Source organism: Manis javanica, chromosome 5 (assembly GCF_040802235.1).
Source record: "Manis javanica isolate MJ-LG chromosome 5, MJ_LKY, whole genome shotgun sequence".
NCBI classification, from domain to species: domain Eukaryota; kingdom Metazoa; phylum Chordata; class Mammalia; order Pholidota; family Manidae; genus Manis; species Manis javanica.
Genome location: NC_133160.1, coordinates 7,420,331 through 7,447,066, shown reverse-complemented (window position 1 = coordinate 7,447,066; position 26,736 = coordinate 7,420,331). Strand labels below are relative to the sequence as shown.

Here is a 26,736-nt window from a genome sequence, read left to right as displayed (position 1 = left end):
ACGTGCTTCTGAGGCTCATTTGTGCTCCAGGTTGACTTTCATTTTAGGAATTGGCCTGTTTTAATCACAGATGATTTGTCCAAGGGAAAATAAGAAGTTATTCTAATTGCTATTGAATAGTCACTTATGGCATAACTTGGGATCAGCCATGCTATCAAGTGTTGATATCTGTTGATAAAGGATTTCTTTAAGAATCAGTTTTCATCATAGAAGTGTAAATTCACCCTCTGAGTCACTGCGTGGCTAACAGTTAACTCCTGCCCCCCCCCCACTTTGTATGGCTACTCACCCACATTTTGAGTTTATGACAAACACACACTCCCAAATATCTGTCCTTAATGAGCCTCCATGTAATACTTTGGCACGTGGGATGTTGTCTCATAATTCTGTGACTTGGGTATAACCAGGTACCCATTTCCCATGGCTGCCCAATGAGTAAGTGGTGATTGCACCATCAGGGGCATAAGCCTTCGACTTGTTTTTCCTGTAGAAACAATGCTTCATGCTAAGTCATCAACAGAACAGCATGCAAACAGGGACAGGGCTGAGCTGCCTAGAGATGCAAAAGGAAAATTTTGTAAGCCAGTTGCATAACCATCATGTCCTGTTAGAGCTTGTGCCCGAGAAGACTATCTTCATCTCCCAGCCTTCCAGATTGCTGTGTGCTCCCAGGGAGAGAGTATGATGGGGATATGCTTCAAAGAATGTGCACACAGTTCAGTTACACTGAACAGCTCAGGATCACACAGAGGCTGGGAGAGGCTATGCCCACTCAGGGAGCCTTCCGGAATCTCAAGATGTAAGAATGAAGAACTGCCGAAACAAGGGTTACCAAAAGTTATGGAATAGTTTCAGTGTTTATATTGAACAAAATAAAAGCTTAAACACACACACAAATTACTCTTCATTGTAATGACACTGTGCTGTATATGGGATTGTAGGATTTATAAGACATGCTATTTTAGAATGAACTATAGGCAGCATGATCTGTGGACAGGATGCAAGTGAATAAAATTGTCCTGTTACTGTTTATCCTGAAGGCCTATGACCTTCCTGGAGATGACATTGGAAGGTCGCTATGAGGCTTAAGCCAAATGCCTTGTAGACTCTCACTGCCACCTCCTTTACATACCTTAAAATTAATTTTTAACATTAAGATTAAAAAATGATTAAGTTGTGTCATATGCCTCCTTCTATCTTAGACCTGGAAATGAAGGGCAATGTGAAGTAGCAGAACCATCACTTGATGGGGACCCAAAGGAATTCAGTGCTTGCTCTGTGGCTTTGCCCTAATCAGCTGTGTGACCTTGGGAAAGTCACTTAACCTCTCTGGATATCCTTATCTAGAAAAATGCAATTGTTGGATACTTTTCCTGCAGGCTCCTTCTATAAACTTGTAACTGTACCAGTTCTATGTGAATGGTTAGTGATGCAATGGTGGAAAACAGCCACAGCAGAAACAGCACTCCGCAGAGATCCAGTCCCTGCCTAGAGGAAGCTTACATTCTACGTGGGGTGAGGGGTGGAGAAGGGAATAGGGAGGGGGTGTCAGCTGACGGAGAGGGTGAATGCTATGAACCCCAGAGCAATGCAAGGAGATACGGAGCGGTCACAGAAGGCCTCTTGAGGGACATGCCCACGAACGTTTTCCAGCTGATGCGATGCTGTTGTACCAATCGAGGACGGGCCCTCGAGGTGGGTGGAGGACCGAGGAAGCAGAAGGATTATAGGAGGACCTAATGGATACAGGAAATGACTCCTTGGTGAGTCAAAAAAGGAGAGGGCAACGAAGAGAAAGGAGAGAGCCGGGGTGATGAGGATGTGATTCCTGTGTCACCCGATTCCGGCTTGAATGCCGACTCTAACCACCTACCAACCAGGTGACCTTCCGTCCCCTCACCAGCCTGACCTTCTCATCTGTAAGTAGGAAATAGGGAAGCCCCGCCTTGGAGGGTAAAATGGGATAATGTCTCCAAAGAGCTTAGCACAGAAGCAGACCCATTAATAAATGCCCAACCTGTAATGAGTATAGTGCTTGCTAATATTTACAGAGCGCGGCCAAGTCATACTTAACATGTATTACTTCGTCTCACCTCTCCCAAACGAGCCTCGCAGGCAGGCACTATTATGACCCCGTTTTACTGATGAGGAGGCTGAGATGATTCAGGCCAAGGCATGAATGCTGGTCACCATTATTATGCCCTCTAGCAACACCAGAAGGTGACGATGACCCCACAGCTTAACAAGAAGGTCAGCCTAGCAAGGTAACTGTTACGGAGGCAGGTGCTTTTCTGGTACAAAGTGAAGAAATCCCATCTTTGACAGAAATGCATCTTTTCCCCCCAGGGGGCATGTATTTTATTGAGTTACAATTTACAACACAGTTCACCTATCTTCAGTTTCGTTTTGAATTATGACAAATACATGCAGCCACGTCACCTTCACTGCGATCATGGCCATCACTGATTTCCTTTCTGTCTCTATAGTTTTACCTTTTCTAGAATTTGATATAAATGAAGTCATACACTTCTTTCACATTTTTGAGATTCACCTATGTTCTTGAGCCTATTACTCATTCCTCCCCTTATGCTGCTAATATTCCACTGAAAGGTTGTACCACAATTTGTTTATTTATTCCCCAGTTAATGGACCATTTGGGTTATTTCTAGTGTTGGATTATTATGAATAGAGCTGCCGTGAATGATGTAGACACATTGCTTTTCTTTCTCCTGGGTGACACCTCACAGGGGCATTGCTGGGTTGTAAGCTGAGTGTATGTTTCACTTTATAAGAGACACCAGACGGGTTGACAAGGAGGCTGCCTGTTTTCCATTCCTACCACTATTGCTTATAAGTCCCAGTTGCTCCATATCCTTGCCAACAAATGGTATTATCAGTCTTTTAAGTCTTAGCCATTCTAGGAGGTATGTGGTAATATCTCATGTGGTTTTAATGTGCATTAAAACCTATTGACTGATGATATTGAACACCTGTACATTTGCTTATCATTTGATATTCTTATATCTTTTTTGTGATGCATCTATTGAAATATTTTGCCCTTTTAAAAAAATAGTTTGTCCCCTTCTTATTGATTTGTAAGGAGTTCTTTATATCTTCTAGACAAGGTTTTCCATCAGATATATGCTCTGCAAATATTTTCCCCATTTGTGACTTGTGTTTTTAATTTTTTTAATAGTCTTTTAAAGATCAAAAGTTATAATTTTTATGAGGCTTATATCCATTTTTCCTTTTGCATGGATGATCTTATATCCTAAGAAATATTTGCCCAACCCAAAGTCACAAATATTTTTCTCTATGTTCTTCTTGGATTTTTGTAAGTTCATCTTACCCACTTAGGTTAATTAGCTCTGTGGTCCATTTCAAATTAATATTTTATATGTACTGTGAGGAAAGGGTCCAGGTACACTATTTTTGCGATGCATTTCCGATCGTTCCAGCATTATCTGTGGAAAAGACTACATTTTCCCATGAATTAACTTGACAACTTTTAAAGAAATCAACTGATCATATTTGTGTGGATATATTTCTGGGGGTTCCATGGATCTATATATCTATCTTTACACCAGTAATGCTGGTTGTCGTATTACGATGGTTTTGGTTATAGTAGCTTTATAGTAAGTCTTGAATTCAAGTAGTGGAAGTCTTCTGATTTTGTTCTTCTTTTCAGCGTTTGTTTATGGAGTGCCAACTATGTGTCCCTGTTCATTTGTTCACTAATTCATGCAAGGAATATTTCTAGAGTGTCTGTTCTGTGCAGACTTGGCTTTAGGTGCTGGGATAGAGTGGTGATAAAAATATACAAATGCCCTCCCCACATGGAGTTTACAGTCTACTGGAGGTTGGGAGTAGGGAGTTGAAATGATAATCAGTAATATGTATATATATATACATATATATATATTTACATACAACACAGTTTACCAATGTTAGAGAACTGTGTGTGTGAGAGAGAGAGAGTGTGTGTGTGCATGCGTGTGTGTGTGTGTGTAGTCAGTAGAAAGTGCTATGGAGAAAAACGTGGCAGAGGAAGGAGAACAGGGAGGGAAAGGCTCTCTGAGGACCTGAGAGCTGAACAGGACCCCAGAGAAGGGGAGGGGTTGAGCCACGTGACATATACTCTTCAGGGCAGAAGGGAAAAGAAGGTCCCAGAGAGAGAAATGCTCAGATGAGGTTTCTATATTTGTATGGAGGACACAGTCCAAGTTTTAACAAATTCCTCTTAGTGGTCCTTCCTTTGAACTAAATAAACAGAGAGCTGGATGGCAGTTCAGTGACGTGTAAATGAGGAGCTAAAGGCAGGTAAGCAAAGCAACGGGGCATGAACTTCCCAGGAGAGGGCGCAGCAGATGTAAAGCCCTGGTGTGGTCAAGAACCAGCAAGCAGGCTAATACGGGAGAGTCTCTGAGAGGAAGGCTGACAGTTAAACAGAGACCGAATGCCCCCAGGGCTTTGTGGGCCGCTGGAAGTTTGGGTCTTAGTCTAAGGGGCAGGGGATACCTCTGGGAGCTTGAAGGAGGGGGAGTGACAAGACTGATTTCCGTTCTTAAAGGGCTGTGTGCTTCAGTGTCACTTTGTGGCCTGTACTTCAAAACCTTCTAGAGTCCTGAGAAACTGCTGGGGTGTGGCTATGCCATCTGGCAGTTTCCTGTAAACCCCCTAATCTGGGAGAATTTATGAAATGTTCAGGAATAGTTCACATTGTGACTGTTGACTTGTCTTGGGTGCAAACAGGAACTCCTCATTTTATTAGCGTGAGGAAGGAGTTTTGATATATGGTATGTGTGCGTGCATGTGTTTGGAATTCTTGACCTTGATGAGTCATGCAGTGTATTCCCACTTTTCAACTAAATGATCATTCTGTTTATTGTTGATAGTCTTTCTCTGTCCCCAGCTTCCAAAACACTTATTTGAAAATAATCTCAAATTTATCAAGAAAGTTACAAATATAGAAATAATATAAAGAATACTTGTATATCCTCTATCAGGTCTACCTAGTAATATTTTACTCCATTTGTTCAATTACTTGGATATTCTCTCTCTCTCCACTTATTTTTTTTCTGAACCATTTGTGGTTGTTCTATTCTTCACGGTCCTTTATACCTAACATTCCAAGTTTGTATTTGCTAAAAATGGGATAGTGTTTACATTACCCCAGGAGAGTTAACAATTGCATACATGTACACAGATGCAACCCTTTGATCTGATTTATCACCCCTATTCCAATTTCATCAGTGAACTTAGTAATCTTCTTTACGACATTCCCTCCTCTAGGGTCCAGGGGCAGGATTTGCATTTCATTTTCCTGTGTTTTTAGCCTCCTTTACCCTGGAACATTTCTGCAGCTTTTCCTTGTCTTTTGTGATAATCGTTTATCTGAAGAATAAGGGTCCTCCCCTGCCCCCTGCCCCATCATAAGGGGTGTTTATTATTTGTATTTCTCTGCTGTTTTCTCATGACTATGCATTCTTGGCATAGAGGATGGTGTATCCTTCCTAGCATATCAATTCTGGAGGTACATGATATCCATCTGTCTGTCACTGGTGAAGTTAAATACCCCCAAACTTTTATCCAATGTGTGTGGACAACATGAGGTGGAGGAGGGAGGAAAAAAGTTGAAAAAACCAGGAAGCATATGACTCAGCACTAGTCAAGTTCCGGAGTCATCGTGTTACTGATTTAAGCACCCAAAGCAAAGTTTTGTGTAATCACAAGGGGCAAGGCGCACACACACACACACACACACACACGCAGGCTCACGCTCAGCTCCCCTTTGCTTTTTCTTAGCTACTACCAATGCCCTGTTTTAGCACAAGGGGGCATTGCAAGAAATAATTTGGAGAGGTTTTCAAATTCTGCATTAAGGCTTCACATATAGTTATGATTTCTTAGTGATTCCTGGGGTCTTAAAGGATTTGGCATTATGGGTAGAAGGTTTGCGGGCACTACCCAAGCATCTGCATTAGCTTAAAGTGATGGTTTTCCACACTGCCAGCACATTAAATTCTTCTGGGTGCATTTAACACCCAGTACGGCACGGACCCCACTCCAAATCAACTCAGTCAGAACCTCTGAGGGTGGTGCTCAAGGGTGGGGGAGTTTTAAAGCTCTTCAGGAATTTCTAGTGTCCTGCCAAGGCAAAGAACCCCCAGCTTATTCCCGAGCTTGAGGGATCCCCAAGCAGTCTTTAACTTTTGGTCAAATGATCCCTTGAATAGCTGAGGTATAAAGAGCACTTGCTGGGTGACATGGAGATCCGTAGATTTGGTTTCCGCAGCACCCACATTCTCTTCTACGGGTTAAAAAGCTCCCTGGATTTCCTTTGGATGATTTCTGCTCCTGCTTCCCCCTCATATGGTTCGGGGGGCTGGCCCTGAATCCTGGCTTAAGGGGTGGGCGCTGATTCCTAGGCTTGGCAAGGTGATCAGTTCTCCAAACTTGCAGGAGTCACAGCCTGTCTTCTTTGCTCGTGTTGCATGGAGTGTGGTCTGCACCCCAGCCCTTACCTTTCTGGCCTGTGGAGTTCTTGGTATTTTAATGACACACAGCCTCACAGTTGGTGACAGGCTGGGCCTTAGGTACATCTGAGAGGCCTTAATGTACCACTTGGGGCCTCTCCCCGGGCCCACATGTGATGCACAAGGAAAAAACATTAAACCCTACGATAGAAGGATATTTTTCTAAATGACACACAGCATTGTATGCTACATTTAAGTTCTTTAGAGATATTCTTTTTCTTTCTTGGGGAGGTGAACCCCTTCTTTGCCAGTGCCTCAACTTCCCACTAGTTGTCTGTTGACTACCGCTGAGCAGACTGCTCCCGTGATGTGTCCACAGGCACATGGCCGCTCGGCCCTGGAGCTGGGATTCCAAGTCAGCTCTCTTTATCTCCTGTCTGCCCATCAATCATCCATCTGTAACCCTCTCTTCTATCTCCCCACCTATCATCTGTCTGCGTAAGTTTGTCTCTCGCCTCTGACTTTGAACTTACCCAGGGCTGGTGTTATGGGTTCTGTCGCATGACCTTATTTGCCATCCACTGAGGACACTGGGGACAGAGAGGAGGTACCCTTAGCACTTGGGCATTCATGGGCACTGCCCCAGGCACCTTGGGATGTGCAGAGGGGGCGGGTCTTATTTCTCCCCAGTCCTTAGTTCATCACAAACACTCCATAAAGGTGTGTTGAGTGTGTTTTATCAGGAGTCTCAGAAGGGCTGGTAAAGAAAACTCTTTGCTTTATTCGGAGAGAAACTGAATCACAAAGCGATGACTTACAGAATCACTGAGAGGAAGTCACAGGCGAGGTGCGGCCCCAGCCTCTCCCACAGGATTCCTCTGTTCGGGTAATACAAAGCTCCCTCTGGCCGGCATTGTGCACAGAAGTAAGCTTCAGGCCTCCTGGAGGGAGCTCACGGCAAAGAAATAAAATAGTAATAGCTGGTGTTCACTGACCCCACGCCATGTGCCTTCGCTAAGCCCTTTACGTGCATTGACTTATTTAGCCCTTAAGGAACTTGCGATTACTAGAGAGAAGAAAAATGAGGGCACAGCAGACAGATCGCCCGCAGCTACTCAGCTCTGGGGCCCCAGAGGCCAGCCACACATCGTCTTCTTCCCAAAAGGTGCAATGTGGGAACATCCGGCATTTGCCATTATGAAGCCTCTTCAAAAATTTTCCTGGTTATCTCAAGAAGAGCAAACATCCATTTAGAAAGGTGCTTTTTAAATCTCTTAAATATGTTCAATGCAACAAAGTAGGCAAACAGAATAACTGGATGTCATCACCTGCTTCAGCACCTCACCCCTTAGATACATAAAAGCAAATCATAACCATGTTCCAGAGTGAATCAGCCACACCCAGGGGCTGAGAGCCCAACGCAGGGCAGCTGGGACTTGAGCCCCTTTCGTCTCCATGGGGGAGGGGAAGACGCCTGCAGAGGCTAAGGTGGGAGAATGAGGAGAGGCCAAGGACAGGCAGGCAGACCGTGCCACGGAGCCTGTCGGTGCGGAGAGGGCAGCTGAGCAAGGTGCATGGAAGTCCACCTCTGGTCCCTGCAGCCCCCCTTTACAGTCCCCACCATTTTGTTGCCTGGCAGGCACGTGAGATGCAGGTTATCTCCAGAGCCCCCCCAGGAGCCGTGCCATCCACAGGGGAGCTTCTCGGGGGGCCGCCCTCTAGCAGTCCAGGCCCGACTTGCCAGGCGGCAGAGATTGTATCAAACACAGCTTAGACCTCCTTTCTTAAGAGTTCTGCAAAATGGTGTCTGCGGTGTTTACACCGGCGGCTGCTGCCTCCCCAGCCGAGTTGGAGTGAGTGTGTGTGGTTTCCTCATGGCTGAGCGGCTCTTATCTCCAAGTTTTGACGACATGTCCTTAAGATGACCTATATTGTCTGGCATCTCAGATTGCTGCTCACAAAAAGAAAAAAGTATTGCTGGAAGAAAAAAAAAATCCCCTAATGATTGTGTAAATATTCTTTTCCAATTTAAAACTCAGATGCCCTCTGCTGGGCAAGACAGGTAAGGGGGAAAGGCTGGTGAGCGAAGGCGCGCTGGTGGCAGCCGGGCACAGAGCTGATGCGCCCTGGACCACAGGCCGAGCCTGGCGATCAGGGGAGAAGCCACAGCGGGGCGCTGCCCTCTCCTTGAGTGGCTCCCGGGTATCATTCAGGGGCAAAGGGGCCAATCTGAGCTCTTTCAGTGAGTGGGAAATGAACAAAACTGAAACTGCTTACGAGTAAGTCATTCACTCGGGGAGTTTTTCTCCTGGATCTTGTTTTCCCCCCTCACCAGTGGTGTTGGATTTGACAGGTGGGAGAGAATCAGGAAAAATGGGCAGGGGGCTTGCTGACCTGGCCAACTTTTTCCTGAAGACAAAGGGCTTGGGGGCTTGGGGAAGTCCTGGCACAGACTGTGGCCAAGTTCATTTTCATTATTAAATTATATTCCCCAATCAGAACACTTTGAGAGTGAAGGGGTGCCATTAATGATTGTACCAGGTCCAAAGGTGTCATCTAGTAGTGTCCCAGGCAGACCAGACTATTAAGTCTAGCAGTGTTCAAAGAACTTTCCAAGATGATCAATACGATCTGGCTCTGTGTTGTCTGACATGGTAACCACTAGCCTCCTGTGGCTATTGAGCATTTGAGATGTGGCTAATGCAACCAAGGAGATGAATTTGTAGCCTCTTTTCATTTTTGTTAATGTAAATTTAAAGAGTTGCATGTGTCTAGCGGCTAACGTATTAGATAGTAGAGCTCCGGTCATATTATTCATAGGAAAAGACCAGAACCCTGGATGACAGGAGGTAAGGTCCCCAAGGCATAGGACATGTTGAGAGATACCCTCAGTAAGAATTGGTTGAACAAAGAAAAACTTAGTATCAAAAGTCCTTGGGCTCCATCTCCAGAGTGGCAAAAATTCAAACCACTTCTTGGAGATTTCCAGGAACTTCCAGAAACATAACTTTGCCTGGGGAGAACTAAGAGCCCAGTGACATTTCCTGTCAAGTGTCCAAGGCTAACCCCAGGTCTTGAGTATGCACCCTGGCATGTGGCTCCAGGACCAGCACTTGGAAGGATTATTTGCCACTTGCTTCCAGTGCTTTCCTGGTGGCATCCTGAAAGCCGGTGGAGTCTCTGCATGGTCAGAAAAGACGTGTTTCATCTGGGGTTTCACCAGCCACTTTTTAAATGTCTCCATTCGTCTCTTGGTAGTATAGATTTGAAAAGAAACCTTTTTTTTTTTTGTTTCTAATTATAAATTCCTGGGTGATGTCATTCAGTCCCCAAACACCCAGTGGGGCTCTACGAAATAGGGAGACACAATATGCGAACAAGTTATCTGAACGTGTCAGAAAGAAATGATGAAAAGCAGCGCAGTTTGGGGAAATGTTTTCCAGCCGGCTTTCTGGTTTTAGCAACTGCACTGGAAGAGATAAGATACACATGGCTTTTATACGAAGGCAGCAGAATCTCCAGGGGACGTCAGGCAGGAGAAAAGAATCAGGCTGAAAACATCCAATCATCACATATTCACTGAGAAACAGATTACAGTACAGCAAAGGGAGCTCTTCAAGGAAAGACTCCTACAGGGACCTCTGGGGCAAAGATTCAGGGGGTTCTGGGACAGCTTGAGCTCAACTTGATGGTATTTGAATAATCTGCCACAGAGAACACAGATAGAGCACACACTGTCACATTTAGTGCGGAAACTCTCAGTTTGACCGAGTAACGTTCAGCCATGTCCAGAGGTCAGGCCTACACTCACTCAGAAACAAGTGGGGAATTGAAACAATTATTCAGATATCTGCAGACACAGCTACTGGCCAGGGGTGCCTCCCTGATTTAACCCAGAAACAGTAACCCTATTATAAGCTGTCTGTGATTTGTGAAGGGATCTTGAATTTATTAAGGAAAGGAGATTACAGAAAATCCAGAATGTCAATGGGAGTGCATTCAAGTTGAGTCATACAGAGTGAAGCGGGAAATTGAGAGCCTCCCACCACCGAAAGGAATATCTTGCTTTCAGCCAAAATGGAAATTAAGATTTGGGTTTGAATTTTTCAGATGGTTCAGGTCTCCACCACGCTGTTTATTACATGCACCACTGACTCATTTCAGGTTGGATTGCATTTGGGCCAAAAGACAGAAAATGGTAAAACAGCACATTAAGACTTTGGAGATAGTATGAATGAAGTTATATTATTTACAGCTGTCTCTGAATTAGTTCCTTCCTGTGATTTTTGGTGGGCAAGCCAGTGGGGGAAATGTGTTTTTTTCTTCCTCAGTTGTTCAAAGCAGCTTTGAATGGAATATAGTTTACCTGCTTGTAAGAGAAAACCCCAAATGTCAACAGCTTAAGTAAGATTTATTTTTCCTATTCAGTAAGAACTCCAGAGGCAGGTAGCTGCTGGTTTGGGTGTGGTACGGATTTTAAGGCCAGACTTTCTCTCCTTCTTCCCATTGTCGTACAGCCTTATAGGTAGCAGAAAAGGATAAGGAGAAAAGAGATCTCTCGAGTCTTCGCCTCCCTATACACACCCTTAAGGGGCCTTTTGGAAAGACCACTCAGTGCCTTCTGACATCTCACTGGCCAGAGCCACGTTAAATGGCCACCTCTGTTTGCAAAGCGGGCTGCAAGATGTAGTTTTAAAGCTGAAATTCTTAAGCCCAACCCCACCCCACCCTTTAAAAGCTGATATTTTATTAGTAACAAAGAAGGGAGATTGTATATGGGGTAAGGATCAAGACTTTACTATTTCAAAGAATCTTAAAATAAAAAATTTTTAATCAAGTTTTGCAAAAAGAATCCTAACTCAATAGTCTTTCTAAACTATATTTATTTATAGCTAGTTACCATGTAGTAAAGCAATGATCGAACTAAACTAAATATGGATATCAAGTTACCAGGTAGGTCAGGGGGGTGTGTTTGTGCGTGTTTTCCACGAAGGTGAGCAACCTCGTACCAGACGATCTTCCGTACCTCTCCCTGGGCTTTAAATGAATTAGGTGTGACTTTGTCTGTCAGCTGCTCAGCCTCCCTTTATTAGAATCTGAGGTGAATTAGGATACTCCTGAGAACTAAATAAGGAGCTTCAGGAGGGGTTTCTTCAACCTGAAACACACTGTCTGGAGCAAGTTCAACTTCATTAGTGATTGGAAGAGAGATTTATTGAGGCAAAGGGAAGACCTTTCCAAACAGTGTATGTCTCCCTTGATTTAAGTTACTAAAACAATCACTAGCGTCGAGTGGTGGTTAGGTTTGGGTCTGAAACGATTTCTCTGTGAGTCAGCCATTATTAGTGGCCGGAAAAAGAAAGAGGGTGAAGGGAAGGGCTGAGAGGTGAGGCTCTGGGGACGGAAGGGTCAGATGCCCAGGCTCTTCTGTGCACAGGAACAGGATGAATTCTAGTCTGTGGCTTGGGGGCTGCAAACTGCTTCGGGGCCAGGCAGCCACATGGGAGCATGAGGCCGGCCAGGGAAAGGAGACCAGGAAGGGGACAACACTCCTGGCCCCCCGTGACGGCTGGTCGCAACCGGACTCCGACTCAGCTGCCTCTATGTGCACCCGTAGGCTCCATGCTGCCAGCCAGTCAGATCCCTCTGGAAAAGCCCAACATCTGAAAGTTCATATGAAATCTGATTTGATAGTGTTGGATTAAATATTGTAATGCTGGGCCGAGTATAAATCAAATGCGGCCGCGGTGGGCAACTTTGCATTACGGGCAATACAGCTCTGATAAGGTGGGCTGTGCAGGAAAGGGACGTGCTGACGGCCCCCTGCTTCTCCTCCTGTTCCTCTCTCTCTGGCAGCCACAGTGAGAATGTTCTAGAATGGAGAGGAGGGTAACACAAAGGTGGAAGCAAGGAGGGATCAGCTCATGACAAGAAAGCCAGTAAGTCATTGTGATGCTCTAGTCGCAGCCAGGATGTGATCTGGTGAGTGCTGGAACTAAGGCGACGGCCTTGAGGATGGAAACATGGGCTGAATTCTGGAACAATCTCTCAGGTGGCATCAGATGTTTAGTGACTGACTGGATAAGGGACAGGCCTATGTTAGGAAATGGGGGGATCTATGGAAGGGAGTTTGAGATAGAAGTTAAGATCGTGCATCTTGGTGGCTGAATCTGTCCCCAGGTGGGTTTTGTGGACCACATGGGATTAAAATTCCTTTTCAGTTTAATTTCCAGCTCTTAAAAAAAAAATGAGCATTTACATGCACATCTAGATTTCCAGCTCCTTTTAAATAAAAATCAGGTATATATCCCAAAAGAGTAACAACGCTGGTGCTAGGGTGGGTGGTAGGGGCTTGGGTCGGGGAGAGGTATGGGCTCCCTAGTATTTATTTTATCCTTGTGGTTTTTCTATGCAAAAAATCAGTATTTGTGTGTGTGACCTGTAAGGGGGCCAGTTGTGCAAGCCGTAGGGATATACGAGGTCACTCAGGCAGAGCAAGAGGGGAAGAATCCCAGGCCCCACCCACGTTTCAGGACCCAGTTCCCATTTCAGGGAACCTTGCAAAGGGGATTTAGATAAAACAAACAGGGAGAACGGGGAGGCCCCAGGAGGAAGTGGAGCAGGAAACAGGAGAAGCAAGCCCACTCAAGGCTTCCCAGGAGTTGGGAAGGGAAGGGACTGGAAGAGATGCTCATGGAAGCGTGTGTGCCTGGCTTGGAGGGCACCCGTCAGTGCCCATGCACGTTACAAGGAGAAAGCACACTCCATGGCCTGGAGGTCCAGGCGCTGCACCTGTACCTGCCCTAGAGAGGGGAAATTCCCATGCAGGCACTCGGAGATGGTAAAGGGGGTCTTTGTTCACCCTTGTCTGTTACAGCAAACCAGAAAGCGCCTTCATGTCCATCAGTAGCATTTCAGGTAAATAAACAGAGTTGATGGCATATGGGTGCTGTGGGGACCTGAGGAACAGTTGAAAAGATGGGACACTGAAAACCTTCCAAAGAGAACAAACAGTCCCCAGCAGGTCCCCCTCGCCCTTCCCCTCCTTCCTCCTTCTCTGTCTCCCTCTCTCCCTCATTCTTTCTCTGTAGAAGTAGGGCCAGAAGGCACCCCACCACACTTAAAACGCCAGATGCCTTTTTCGAAGGCGAGTTTCCAAGATTGGGGATAAGTGGTTGCAGGTCCTCTACTTTTAAGTTGTTAATTAGTCTAACCAGGAAAATGCATTTCCGTACTTGTGCAATTGAAACTCGATTGAAAGCACAGGACAATGCGTTTGGCACTTTGCAAGGACCGTCTCAGCAGCCCTGGGAGTGCTGAAGAGATTACAACATCCTGAGGAGTAGAGGGGAGGGAATGAGGAGGAAGCCAGACGAAGGGAAAGGCCTGGGGGCGGGGGAGAGAAGCGAGGGAAAGTTGTTGACTGGTTTACTTTTAAATGGGGGTGACTGAGAGCCTCAAAATAAAGGGCATTTTGGCTTCTCCTTCCAGAGCATAGCTTCTACAGTACAGAGCATGGGGTTTGCCTCTGAGCCCTTTTTTAGAGCAAATTACAGAGCACACATCCAGACTCTTCTGATGTAGAAAAATCAAGAAGGATTCTGTTGGATGGGAAATCAAAACTGTTTACATTTTAAAACATAGGGAAATGCTGATAATACCAGACTGCATGCTACAAAATGTTTTGTGCAGTCAAGTTCAACCGCCCTTACAAAAATAGTATATATGCATAAGGGAAACAAGAAGGGAAGCCTCCATTGGTTGGCAGTGCCTCTTTCTAGGTGGTGGGGAAATTGGTGATTTTGTTTTTTGTGCATTTCTGTTGACACGACAGTTTTCTATCGAAAACATTATTGCTTTTATAATTCCCCAAAGGAACTGTTTTTAAAACTGTAATTTGAAAATCATTTAAGAGGGAACTCAGCCAAGGAGGGATTCCTGTTTGGCAAGGAGGCAGGCAGGCAGGCCCCAAGCAGCCTGTTGGAGATTTTTTTTTCCCCTTTTGCCCAAATGTCAAATGTCAGGCTCTCACATGGTTAAAATGACCTAAAATGACCATGTTCCTCAAGGCTGGGTGACAAATGTCAATTTCTCCCCCCTCCCAAACCAAAGCCTGTTGTGGGTTCTTAAATTTAAGAGAGAAAACATAAAACTCGAACGGGCTGGAGACACCACTGGCACGGAGGTCTGTCCCTGTCTCCGTAGGCTGACCCTGACAGTCACGTAAAATGCAGACAGGAACCCTGTCCCTCTCCCTCTTGCCCGATCCCCCTTCTTCCCACCAGCATCGCAGGAAGCAAAGCAACCTCGTGATTAAGCCTGTAACTCTGGAATCAGACAAATCCATGTGGAATCCTTGCTCTTTTACTTAACAGCTCAGTGGCTTCTGGCAAATTCTGTAACTTTTTTGCATTTCATTTCTCTCATGTGTGAAAAGGGAATGAAGGTCCCTACCTCACTGGGCTCCTTTGGATGCTGAATGGAATAAAACACACAGCGTGGACGTGTGACAATCACTGAAATAGGGGGTTGTATTCACCAGGTCATCTAAGTTGTATTTTCTTCCAGGTTATCTAAATTGTATTTTCTTCTCACTCTGCCTTAAGGCCATAATTCATAGGAGGGATGGACTCCGACAGGACAGTGTGGAGAGGAAGGTACTCTTTTCAATCTGTAAATATTCCCTCTGAAAAGTGAAGCCTGCTCATTCTGGGTTGGTGTCCCTTTGGGGCCAATGAATGAATTTGTTGAGCACTATTACCTTCCAGTCAGGGTGCTCTCAGTGGCGGGACTACATTTCACACAGATTCTATCATCCTGTCATGTTTTATTCAAATCAGTCCTGAAAACAGACACTTCTTGCCACCTCTTCAGCAACCACGCCAGTTTACACTACCATCCTCTCTTCTGAAGACACAGAGTGGCCTTCTCCTTGACTTGCCTACTTTCATTCTTTTTTCCAGGGAACTTTGGAATTCGCCAAAATAGGAACCAATCTGAAGAGAGGAGCTTTATGTGTGCAAGCCCAGGACTTGGGAGGCAGGGAGACTTGGGACTGAGGCTGCCGTGGTAAGTAACTTGCGTACAGCCACAAGGTAGCAAAGGGCAAAGCCCTTCTTCATGCCCCTGGCTGCCTGGCTCTGGAGCTTCACCATCACTGCTATGAGACGGCAGCTCTAGTGCACAGCTGGCTGTCTCTGCATTACTAGGTAAGTGCCTCTCACTGAAACAGATCGTTATGATCCCTTCCTGTTTTACCAGCACCAAAGGGGGAAGTTTATCCATTCCACACATCTTAGGATTTTGGAGGTACTGCCTCAGGAAACATAATTTGTAGCTGAAAATCTTTCCCTGCAGCTTTTAAAAGCCAGTCTTTATATTAACCAGAGGCCTTTTAGATCTTTCTTTATGCCTATCTACCAAGAATGATCGGTTTTGTTCAGGAACACATCAAAATACTATCTTTCACTGATCTGTGTTGGAGGAGTTGTGGGTTTTTATGAGTGTGAAAAGCAGTGCTTCAGAATGAAAATAGGACCACCATGTGATTTTATCATCTTGTGGGATTCATTTTATTCCAACCTGATCTCATGGAAGGCATCTCATTTTGGTTTCATCTTTTTTGAGCTTCCTTCTCAGCTACCTTAATGGTCTAGCTTGGACTGTTTAGTTCCATATTCTATGATCATCTTAAAAAGCTTTACGAAAGGGCAAAACACTATGTATAGACTTGTTCACTGTGGTGGTGTCTAAGGTAGTGTGGTCTGTGGTAACTCTATGTACAACAGCACAGCAAAAAGTGGCATAGGTCACACATTGGCACAACGAGATAAAGCCATAAAAATTATGAGCATGCAGCTTATGAAAAACTGTAAGGGGAAGGTATAATACATAGTTATAGTATCATACTATAGTAGAATGAAATATAATAACTTGGGCACACGAAGCCTAAAACAAAAGTATTTGTGTTGAATCAGACAGTCAGGCAGCCTGTATGCATTTTATTGATCATCTGCTATGTGAAAGGCACTTTTCTAACTATGAAATGATCAATTTGAAGGGGCTATATAAAAATAAAGTTGAGGCAGGGAGGTGAGATTATGATGGACTGTTTTTCTTTATTCTCCCCTAACATTTAACAAAATATGTTTTCAGAATAAAAAAAGAGGAAAGACACATTTGCAACACCATAACAATAAAAGGTATAAATGCTAATGTTGTATGAACTTACTCCCAGGCACTGCTCTGAGCAGCCTGTGTATATTATCTAATTTACTTATATGATGATGGTATTATCTGTAATATCACTGTCATTTTACAGTGAAAAAATGGGGACATGACATTTTATGTCAAGCCCAATATCTTAAAAGTCGTTCTTGGAGAACTGAGTTCCAGATGCTTTTGACCCCTCCAAACACACCACACAAGGAGACATAGTGCAGTTTGGCATGTGGGCTTTCCTACAGTATTTTCTGGCCATCGGAGGGGATGCCTCCTCATCTAAATTGGAGTGTTGTCTGCTTTTCTTGTTTATTACTGTCCCAGACTCGGACTTTCAGCTGATACTCAGTTAGTTGATAAAAACATCCAGGACTTGGGTTGTCCGCTTCATTTTTTTCAGAAGTATCCATCAACGCCCCAGGATCCTCACACTTTTTTTTGTGCACCCACCATTCCAAATAGAGGTAGATAACCCCAACCCGGTTCACAAGTCAGGCAAACACTTAAACGGAGAAGACAGCAATGAAAACAGGGAATTATTTTGCCCTGGGAATATTCTGGAAACTAAATTTGAATAATTGCTTCATGTTCAATTGGACACAGGTGCATTTCCATGTTGACTCACACGTGTAAATACTCCTGACTGATTTGTGTGTCACACACATGCACACACACATCCCGTCTTTCCCAAATGCTAACTATGCAGATGAATCAGTCACTCTTGACTTAAGAGCACAGAGTTCTCCGTCATCAGCTGTGACTCTCTCCTTCTCTAATACTCACCTCCCATCCCACAGCAAACCCTGCCTGTCCTGGCTCCTAAATCTGAGAACCTACTCTAGGGGCCAGAACATGGCAACTGTGGTCAACGTTCCATGTGCATTTGAAGAAGAATATATATTCCACAATTATTGGTTGCTTTGTTCTATAAATGTCAATTGGTCAAGTGTGTAAATAGTGTCGGTTACATTTCCTCTTCCTGCTGGTTTATTTTTGTTGGTTTATTAGTTAACGGATGAGGAATGTTAAAGCCTATGATTATGATTGTGGATTTCTTTATTTCTCCTTTTAGATCTGGTGGTTTCTGCTTTATATATATCAAGCTATCTCAGCAAGTGTTGCTAGATGTAGAATTGTTTTATCTTCCTGGTAGGACTGACCCTTTTTGTTATTATAAAACATATCTTTTTCTCTATTACATTGCTTCTTACCTTAAAATCTAGTTAATCTGATCTAGAGTGACTAATTAGCTTTACATGTCAAACAGCTCTGATTTTCCCCACATGATGTTGGAGACAGCAACTGCAGGTTCGGGGCATGAGAAGCACAGAGAGGTTAAGATTGAAGTAGCAATTTTACTGAAGAGGAGTGGCCCCTGGAAGATTAGCAGCAGTCCATGGCCAGAGGAAAGATAGAGGGGACAGGATGACACTTCCTGAAAATAAATGGTCCCCGAACTTCAGAGACTGTGATATCCAATATTACATTTTTATGTTTCTCTTTACTGTGTTATTTCCTTGAAGTAACAGATCCAGAGAGGTTAATCAACTTGCCTAATATTACACAGCCTGTACACTTATGAGATTTGAACCCCTGTCAGTTTGAACCCAGGGTGCACACTTTTAACCAAACTAAATTATACTGAAGCCCAGAGACTTTAAAACTTTTCTGTTTGTAAACCACAGTAAGAAATACATCTTGAATCTATATACACATATCAAAACATTCACTGATCAATATTACCCATATTACCTTTAATACATTATGAGATATTCTATTCTATTCTAATCTTTATTCTCCTATCCTATCCTGTCTCATCCCACCACATTCTTCAGGCTGGACCAACATTAATGGGTTGGTCCCTAGTATCAGATAAGAATCACTGCTAAGGACAATGACTTGCCTTAAGGATTAATAAAGTGCATGGCTCTGGTTAGCCAGGAAAAGCTCAGAAAGTGAGAAAGAAGAGCAGAAGGAGCCACGTATTATTGTCTTGCAGAGATTTTAACAACAGAATACCTCCGGGTCACCCACTTCCTATTTTCATAGTAGGCAGCCTCCAAGAGGCACTTCCAACTTTCAGCCGGCAGTGAGCAAACGGAGGTGTTATTTTGCCGGTCTGGGAGCCTAGCTTTGTCCTCTCTGGGGCCGAGAAGGCACTCAATAGATGTTTGCTGCCCGAGGCAAATCAAGGGTCAGAGGTGGCCTCTGCTCTAATATCCTCTATTTTGCCGCTGAATGAAGAAAGCTAGGAGATTTCACTGTGCGCCACACTCAACTGCGAAAGAATCTCCCAGCAAGCTCACTTCCCCGGAGCTGCTCTGCCAGGCGGCTGCAGCGCCGAGGGGTCAAGATGCCCCCTCCCCGCATTCCAGGACGTCCCTTCCCATCCTGCGGTCGACTTAAACCATTTCAGACCTCACCTCCTTCTTGCTCACCATCTCTTCTTCATGGTTAAAGAGGTTATAAAATCGCAAAGGAAATGATTAAGCAAATCCAGAGATCTTGGCGAGAGGACCTGATTTTTCAAAGCCCTCGTTTTGGAGAGCTGAAGAAATCTGTTTGAGGAAGGGTTTGCACATGAGTGTTTAACCTTAGTCAGGAGTGCTGCATAATTTCCTGTTTTTGTATCCTCAACACAGCTCAGCTGCTTGTGAACAACTGTGCAGTGAAGATAGGCAGGGGGTGCGGGTTGAGAAGAGGGTTGTGAACCGAGAGGAGGCGAAGGTCATTCCCCCTTCACTTCTGGCAGTACTTCTGTGAACGTGGAAAGATTTAAAAAAAAAAAAAGGCCATGAAACAGAGACTAGGGGCAGATTCTAGACACTGAAGCTGGGGCTTTGAGTGGTAAAGGGGAGAAGGAACAAGTCTGAGCAGGAATTTTAATGGGCTGCCAGATACCCAAAGAGCAATTGACTCTCCGAATGTTCTGATAAGCGGGAACATTTATTAGGGGCTTACGGTGCAGGCACAGCGCTAACTGCTGCGCAAGGAACACGTCGTTAAACCCTCAGAGCGGCTCCACGGGCGGATTCCACCGTCATTGGCACTGACAGACTGGGAAGGGAAGCTGGGGGAGGTTAATGGCTGCAATGCCAACCAGTTTTGGATCCAGAGGTTGTGGTCCTTAACCACTGCTCTGTGCCCACGGTACAGGTGACGGGGTGGTCACTGGGACCACAATGTACATGTTCACGTATCTAGATCCCAGGCAGGAGAGGCTACCTAAATTGCCCCCTGATTTTTTTTCTCTCAGAGCAGGGCCCCAGCTTGTGCAGGGCATTTGTCTGTTTGCTTCTAGTTCCTTTTTCTATTTTCCCTTCAAACTGCCTCTCCCAGGTTTCATCACCAACCGGTTCCTGGTTAGTTCAGCTGAGGGGAGGCACTGGCCCGAAGATACTTTTCCTGTGAGCTCCTGATCGCAGAAGTGCAGGGCTTCCGGACAGCCCCCTGGTCCCGCTGCTCCTCGGGCTGCCTCCGCGACCCCTCCCTGTGGTGCCCCATCTCCCACAGGGCACCCAGCCTCCATGGCTCCCTCACATCACCTCTTCCTTTGGCCTGTCTGGTCCTGACGGTAGTTGCAGCTTCCTTCTGGCCTAATTTCTGGATGGTCTCCTTGTCATGTGCTTGACTTTTCAGCACTTCTAGCACCTTGAAAACTAGTGCCCACGTTTAAACCACTATTAAACTACTTGGCACAAGCTAGGTTTCCGTAACAGGACCCTCAGTGAGACACAGATGTCTGTGCCTTAGACACAGACCCCGGCACAAGACCTTGCATACAGATAGTTTATTTTGGGAGTAACTCCAGGAAGCACAATCGAGAGAGAGTGTGAGTGTGTGTGTGTATGTGTGTGTGTGTGTGTTCGTTCGTGTGTTACTCCTGTGGGCAGCTCGGGTTCAGTCTTGTGGGGGCCCCTTGTGGGAACACCTCAAAATTGTCCATCTGAGAGAGGGGGAAGCTGAGATATTTATCTGCTATCTTCTTTAGCTGCTTGAGAATTGCTCCTGGGTGGGGGCATACAATTTCAGGCATTTCTAGAACGCCCTGCAGCCTCTGCAGAAAGTCACCAAGAAGGAAAGCACATAGCAGAGGGACCTTTGAAGTGGGGGTGGGGGGTGCTCTCTGTGCTGCAGGTGAGCTCAGAGGGGGGTTGAAGAGAAATGAGGGGGCACTACAGCAGCCTGCCGTGACAACCTGGTGCCTCGTACAGCAGATCCAAGCAAAGCTGAGGGCAGAGCCACGTCTCCTCCCCAGAATTCTACGTCACTTGGGGTGGGATGCACAGCAGAGAAAATCGACAGTTTCCTTTTCCTGCTCTCTCCCATCCTTTCTCTTTTCTTGGATAAGTCGACCAGTCAGCTGGTGACCAGGATGCAGAAAGACTGGGACACAGTTACAGGGGTATCCCAAACATTGGGTGGCCTTTGAGACCATGACAGAGGAGACATACAATCAACCTTGGGCACACGGCCCCTGTCCAAGATCCTCCTCGATGCTTACTGAGCCCTTACTACTCGTTGGCATTATACTGACAAGCTACAGACACATTGTCTCAGTTACTCTTCTCAGCAGCTCTCTGCAAGTACTGTTCTTACCGCATCCTACAGAGGACCAAACAAAGGCTCCCAAAGGTGGAGTACCTTGCTCGGGACCTCACAGTCCTGGGTCACCTGGGTGGATCGTGGGGCCAAATTCCATCTACATTTATGACATTTGCAAATGAGCATTTACACATCCTTTTAAGGGCTAAAGCCATGCAGAGGTTTTATCTAAGTGCATATTTCTTATACTCTTTAACAAGGTGTGAAAGAGAAAATGATTACACTTTATATCTCACAGAGAGTTCAGGGCAATGTAACCAATAAATAACAGTTGAATCGAGTTAGTGTCAGATCCTGCCTGCAACCAAAATGCACATCTGACTGTCCCCATCCAGCTCAGGTTGCTCCCAAGGCTCCCTGTTGCCCTCTGCCCTTGATGGTCTGGCCTGTGCCTCCTCTCCAGCCTCCTCCACTTTACCTCTCTGTCCTCCCAGCAGCCTCATACCAGCTACGCTGAACTACTTGCCATTCTTTTCGTACACTCGGCTTTTGCACTTCCTGGTGCGCTGAGAACCCATCTGGCCAACTCACTGATTCTTTGTAAGTTAGCTCAACTGTCGCCTCCTTGAACGGCCAGGCTCCAGCCCCTGTAGTCCTATGTCAGTACCTTCCTCTGAGTCCCGCAACACCTTGTATTTACTTTCCTTACCTTACCTTGTTCTTGTCCTTTGCCTGCCTGTCTCTCCCACGGACATGAAAACATGCCTTTAGGAACTCAGGTTGGGTTTCAACCTTGGCTCTGACACATGTCCTTGGGAAAACTTGCTTCTCTCTGACCTTTAGTTTCCTCACCTGTAAAATGGGTAGGAAACAAGGTAAGTCGTGTGACGTGCAATGGTTGGCAGGTAGCAAGGTCCAGTGTTAGCTGTTAGTATCTTCGTACCTTCAAGTCTGCTCTTTTTTAGTTACTGCTCAGTGAAGTAACTCTACCCAAAGCAGTAGTTTTAAAATTTTCTCGGCAGCAGGACTGCTTAGAGGGCTTGTTCAAACACAGATGGCTGGGCCCCAGCCCCAAAGCTTTTGATCCAGTGGGTCTGGCGTGGTGCTTGAGAATTTGCATTTCGAATTCGTTCTCAGGTGATGCTTATCATCATGGGACCACACTCTGAGAACCACTGGGCTGGCCACCTGCGGACTATGGATGTCTGATGAGAGGGGTCAAACGGTGCTAAAATGAACTCCTGCTGGAGCATAAGGCAGCCCATTCTCAATGGATGTGACCATAAAATATTTATCAGTTCATCCAACCAGCCAATATTTATTGAGTATTGCTCTGCCTGGGCAGGCGCTAGACATGGACAATAGGCCCCTGAGGTTGATGAGTCACTGGGGCATTGTGACCACACATGTCTTCAATTCAATCTGAATCAAAGAGATGTGGTTGGTCTGGGGAATGGCTAACTTGAAGAATACTGATATTAATGATTGCTTTACTGTGTATTGTATCATTGTAGTTGTTTTCTCCATTTCACCAAAATGATAAATCAAGACCGATATGGTAACCCCATAATCCCCTTGTCTGGAACTGTAGCCATCGTTTAGATGCAGATGACCCATATAACATGGCAGAGCCCCAGAGCGTTAGAGCCAAGCTGTGACATGACACCTGTTATGTGACATAATAAATACTCTTACTGTTATTATCATTGTTATTAGCCAGTTTGAGTAGGATTTTTCTGTTACTGGGTGCTAAAAATTCCCTATAATAGCTCTCGTTTACCAAGTGCTTATTATATGCCAGCCACTGTATGAAGTGTTTGGCATGCTCTCTCTCTCCGGGCTCCCAGCAAAGCCACCCAGTATGCGTCATTATCCCATCTTTTAGGGAGGAAGTGGAGAGTTTGCGTCATTTGCCACCTGGCGGGGTGCGTACTCATGAGAGGTAAGGCGGCTTTGTAGAACACGACGAGCTGCTCACGGTGACTTAAATGCTTTGCAAGGACACCGGTTGGCAATTATGCTCTCCTTCCTTAAGCACCTTCCAAGACTGAGCAGATAAGGATGGAAAAATCAGATGTCCCACTTCCTCACTGTTTGGGGGCTGGGAAACACAGAAGGCAAATGACTTGCCCAGTCTGGCTCTCTTGTTCTCTTTTTCTTCATTAAATTTGACCGTGTTCTAGAAGTTAATCAACAATCACATTGTTAAGAGCTTGCTGGCCCAACCTCCAGGTGAGGCGATCAGGGTAGAGGGCCCAGCTAGAGACGGTAGGACCCTCGGTCCTGCAACTCCCCCATGTGGCCGGAGCTAAACAAAAACGTCCTTCTTTGAGAGTAAGTCACGTAAGCGATGAGCTTCTTCAGTGGCGATCATTGCCGGAAATGCAGCTGGGAGCCATTTTGTGAAGAAGCGCTCCTTTGGAAAAAGAAAAATAAAAAGCCATACGGGTGCATTGCAGCCCCTCATAATTGTAACAAAGGAGCCAATTCAGTTCAGTTAGGGGCATACCGCTTTCAAGCAGACAAGGTATTCAGAAAGCATTCTATAAACTGTACAGTGTGATAATATAAGAAATTATTATTATCCTCACTTCTGTGAAATTGCATGGGGTACCACGTGGCTCTGGCAAGTTAAAGGGCCAGGGGTTGGGCAGGCTGGAAGGAGGAGCCCTCTGGGGAAGGGAGGCAGAGGCGCAAGGGTTAAACTCCCCCAGAAAACCAATTTATGCAGAGGGCTGGATCCTGGCGGCTTCCAGGCCAGCGTGCAGGATCTGAATTACAGATTTACAGAATCTGCTGCCCAGTAATTTCTTTACTTCCTAACGGAGCTGGTAATTTTCAGGGCCCGTGCACTTGATTTCCACTGATGGAGTGAACAAAATCTGGACCGCAGAGGAGCCTAATTCTACTCACGATGCGAACTGCCATTTTAAAAGGCTTCAAAAGGAACCTTGAGAGGATGGCTGAAGCGACCCTCATCATTTTACAGTTCTACACCGCATGCCCTGCGTCTGCAGGTTGGGTGAGTTAATAATTGAAATCATTTTCCTTTCCATCTTTTTAAAGTAGGCAGGTTAGCTGACTTTATTTTTGTGTGGCTTAACATCTACTTGGGACTATTTGACGTAAGAAATGACATTAGTCAGATCCGGATGATAGAAATCTCCCTTCCAGGCACTTTGAGAAGGAGTCAGGAGGTCTTAGATTCTCGCTTCATGGAGGCTAATTTGATGGGCCCGCATTGCATCTGGACTGTTTGCAAACAAACAGGGACCATCCAGCTCGAGTGTGTGTGTGTGTGTGTGTAAATCCCCTATCATTTGTTTAAAGAGCAGGGCTTCAACAAAACCCCGAGAACTTCATTTTCCTCTTTTCTGTCTCTTTCTGGCATTTCTTTAGGTATGCGGCCCCTTCCCCAAGATGATGAATTCACAAGGGGCCGCATGGGCTGCTGAGAACAACTTGCTTTTGAATGAATTCTCGTATGGCTCAGTCCAAGCATCACCATCAGCTGGAACTGGAAAGCAGAATTGTTTGTGTTTTGTTTTTTCCCAATGGCATCCATTTCAGCTCAATAGCTGAGTTCTTGGAAAAGCCACTTCTTCTTGACACTGGAGAAGATACACTTCCCTGGACATCTAAAATTGAATAAGTAAACAAGTTAATGAGTATATACATTTTTAAAGAGGCCCCTGTGACCTCCCACCCCCACCCCAACTTCAGTCTTAATTTCTCTGTCTGTTTCAGGTGTTTTTCCTGTTTTGCTGTCTGAGTAGTATTTCTGGGCTCTGCGTTATAAGGGGCACCAATCCCTGTGAATTCTGTGCCCCAGGAGCTTCCCTAAGCTCATTTGGAGAGTTTCTTTTCTGCTCTTTTTGCATTATTTCAGCTAAAGAGGAGTAGAAATTGGTATTTACTCTAAATGCTTTGGCCATGGGCTCTCAACTAAGCAAGCAACCCCTCCCCAACAAAACTAAAAGATAGAATTTTAACTTGCTTTAAAGGTTACAGTTGGGTTTAGAATCCCCCAAGTAAAGTCATTTTTTCACTCTGCTCTGACTTAAATTTTCTTGCCTTAAAAAAACCCCAAAACACAATTTCATTAAATGATTGCTCTCTTTTTTGGCCAGGAGGATAGGAAACCAGTTACAGAAACTGTTGGCATGTTTTGCAAAGAGAATCTCAGCAAAAAACCTCTTTTAAAGTTTTCTCCAGGGAGATAGGGAATGGGAGGGTTCCCTGTGCATTAGTGACCCAGTGCTGCCAGGAGGCATTTCTTATCTGGGCAAAAAGCCCCTATGTGCCGTGTGGTGAAACTTGCAAATGACACTGTCACCTTTCTCAATGGACTGGTATGGCCCAGAGCTCACCAGCTCACCGGAGGTTGCCCCACATAACCTGGCTAGTGTTTGGAAACAAAGGAATAACCAGCTGCCTGGCTTCCTTGAATTATCCCATGTTCTTTGATGGTGATGGTGGAGAGAAAGCCATCGCCTGCCAAGAGCTCCCCTGAAGGGGTTTTTCCTGATTTGTGCCAAGTTAAGCATTCTGACATGAAACAGCACGAGTTCATGCTCAACTGCGTGAGTCACAGACACTAAGCCATCTCCAGGTTTGGGCAGAAGGGCTGAAGAGCTGACGTAGCTGCAAGGACACGACCTGTGTATGGTCTTCATCTGAAACCTAGCACCCGGGCAGGGCAAGCTGAGAACGGGCAGGCACCAGCTACCTAAGGGCCCCCCAAATCTGGTTTTTTAGAGAGATTTTCTTCCTCCTGAACCCGTTTTCCAAACACTTCATTGCCAAAGCCATGGTTTTATTTGCCATAGGTGCAGACTTGTCAAGAGACTATAGTCAGTGTTCCTTCATTCACATGTGTGATGGGTTTGTAAGCCAGTGCGGATGTGTGGATCTGTGTTGTCCATGTGTCTGTCTGTAAGTGTGTTATTTGAATGTGTGCATATACCTATTTATTCCTGTATATAATGTATTTATATGTATGAACGTGTTCCTGCTGGGTATACATACATATCTGATGATATATATGTGTATTTGGAGTGGACATTGGTGAAGCCCTTATCCTCCATCTGGAAAGGATCCCAGCTTCTCAGCTCCAAGCGAGCAGCTTGCCTGTCCCACCACCTCCCAGTGTGCCCCATAACTCACCGACAAGGTACAAAGGCTGGCCCGCTTTCTGCAGGGTAGAACCAACCATATGGTGTAATGCATGCTCTAAAGATCAGGACATAACTCGACTCCAGCTGAGACCAATCCTTGCTCAGCTCCCAGCTGACCTGTTCGTTTCTTCGTCTCTGTCCCCTGGGAGCCCTCCCTAAGTGTATTTCATGCATCAGAATCCCTGTCTCAGGCTCTGCTCTAGGCAGCCTGGCCTAAGGCAGTACTTTTATATATGTGTATGTGAGTGTATATGTATATATATATGTGTGCACACATGCATATGTGTGGGTGCCCACAAACAAGGAAATCTAGGAGG

The 26,736-nt window shown here is 45.4% G+C and overlaps 1 long non-coding RNA gene across 1 annotated transcript; it reads left to right on the top strand.

Annotated features, from left to right (window-relative positions):
- Nucleotides 1-1,788: 1,788 nt before the first annotated feature.
- On the top strand, nt 1,789-26,719 carry LOC140849443 (uncharacterized). Its single transcript, XR_012131258.1, has 4 exons — nt 1,789-1,919; nt 15,440-15,545; nt 24,085-24,264; nt 24,642-26,719. It is a non-coding gene; the product is annotated as an uncharacterized lncRNA (long non-coding RNA).
- The last annotated feature ends 17 nt before the right edge of the window (nt 26,720-26,736 follow it).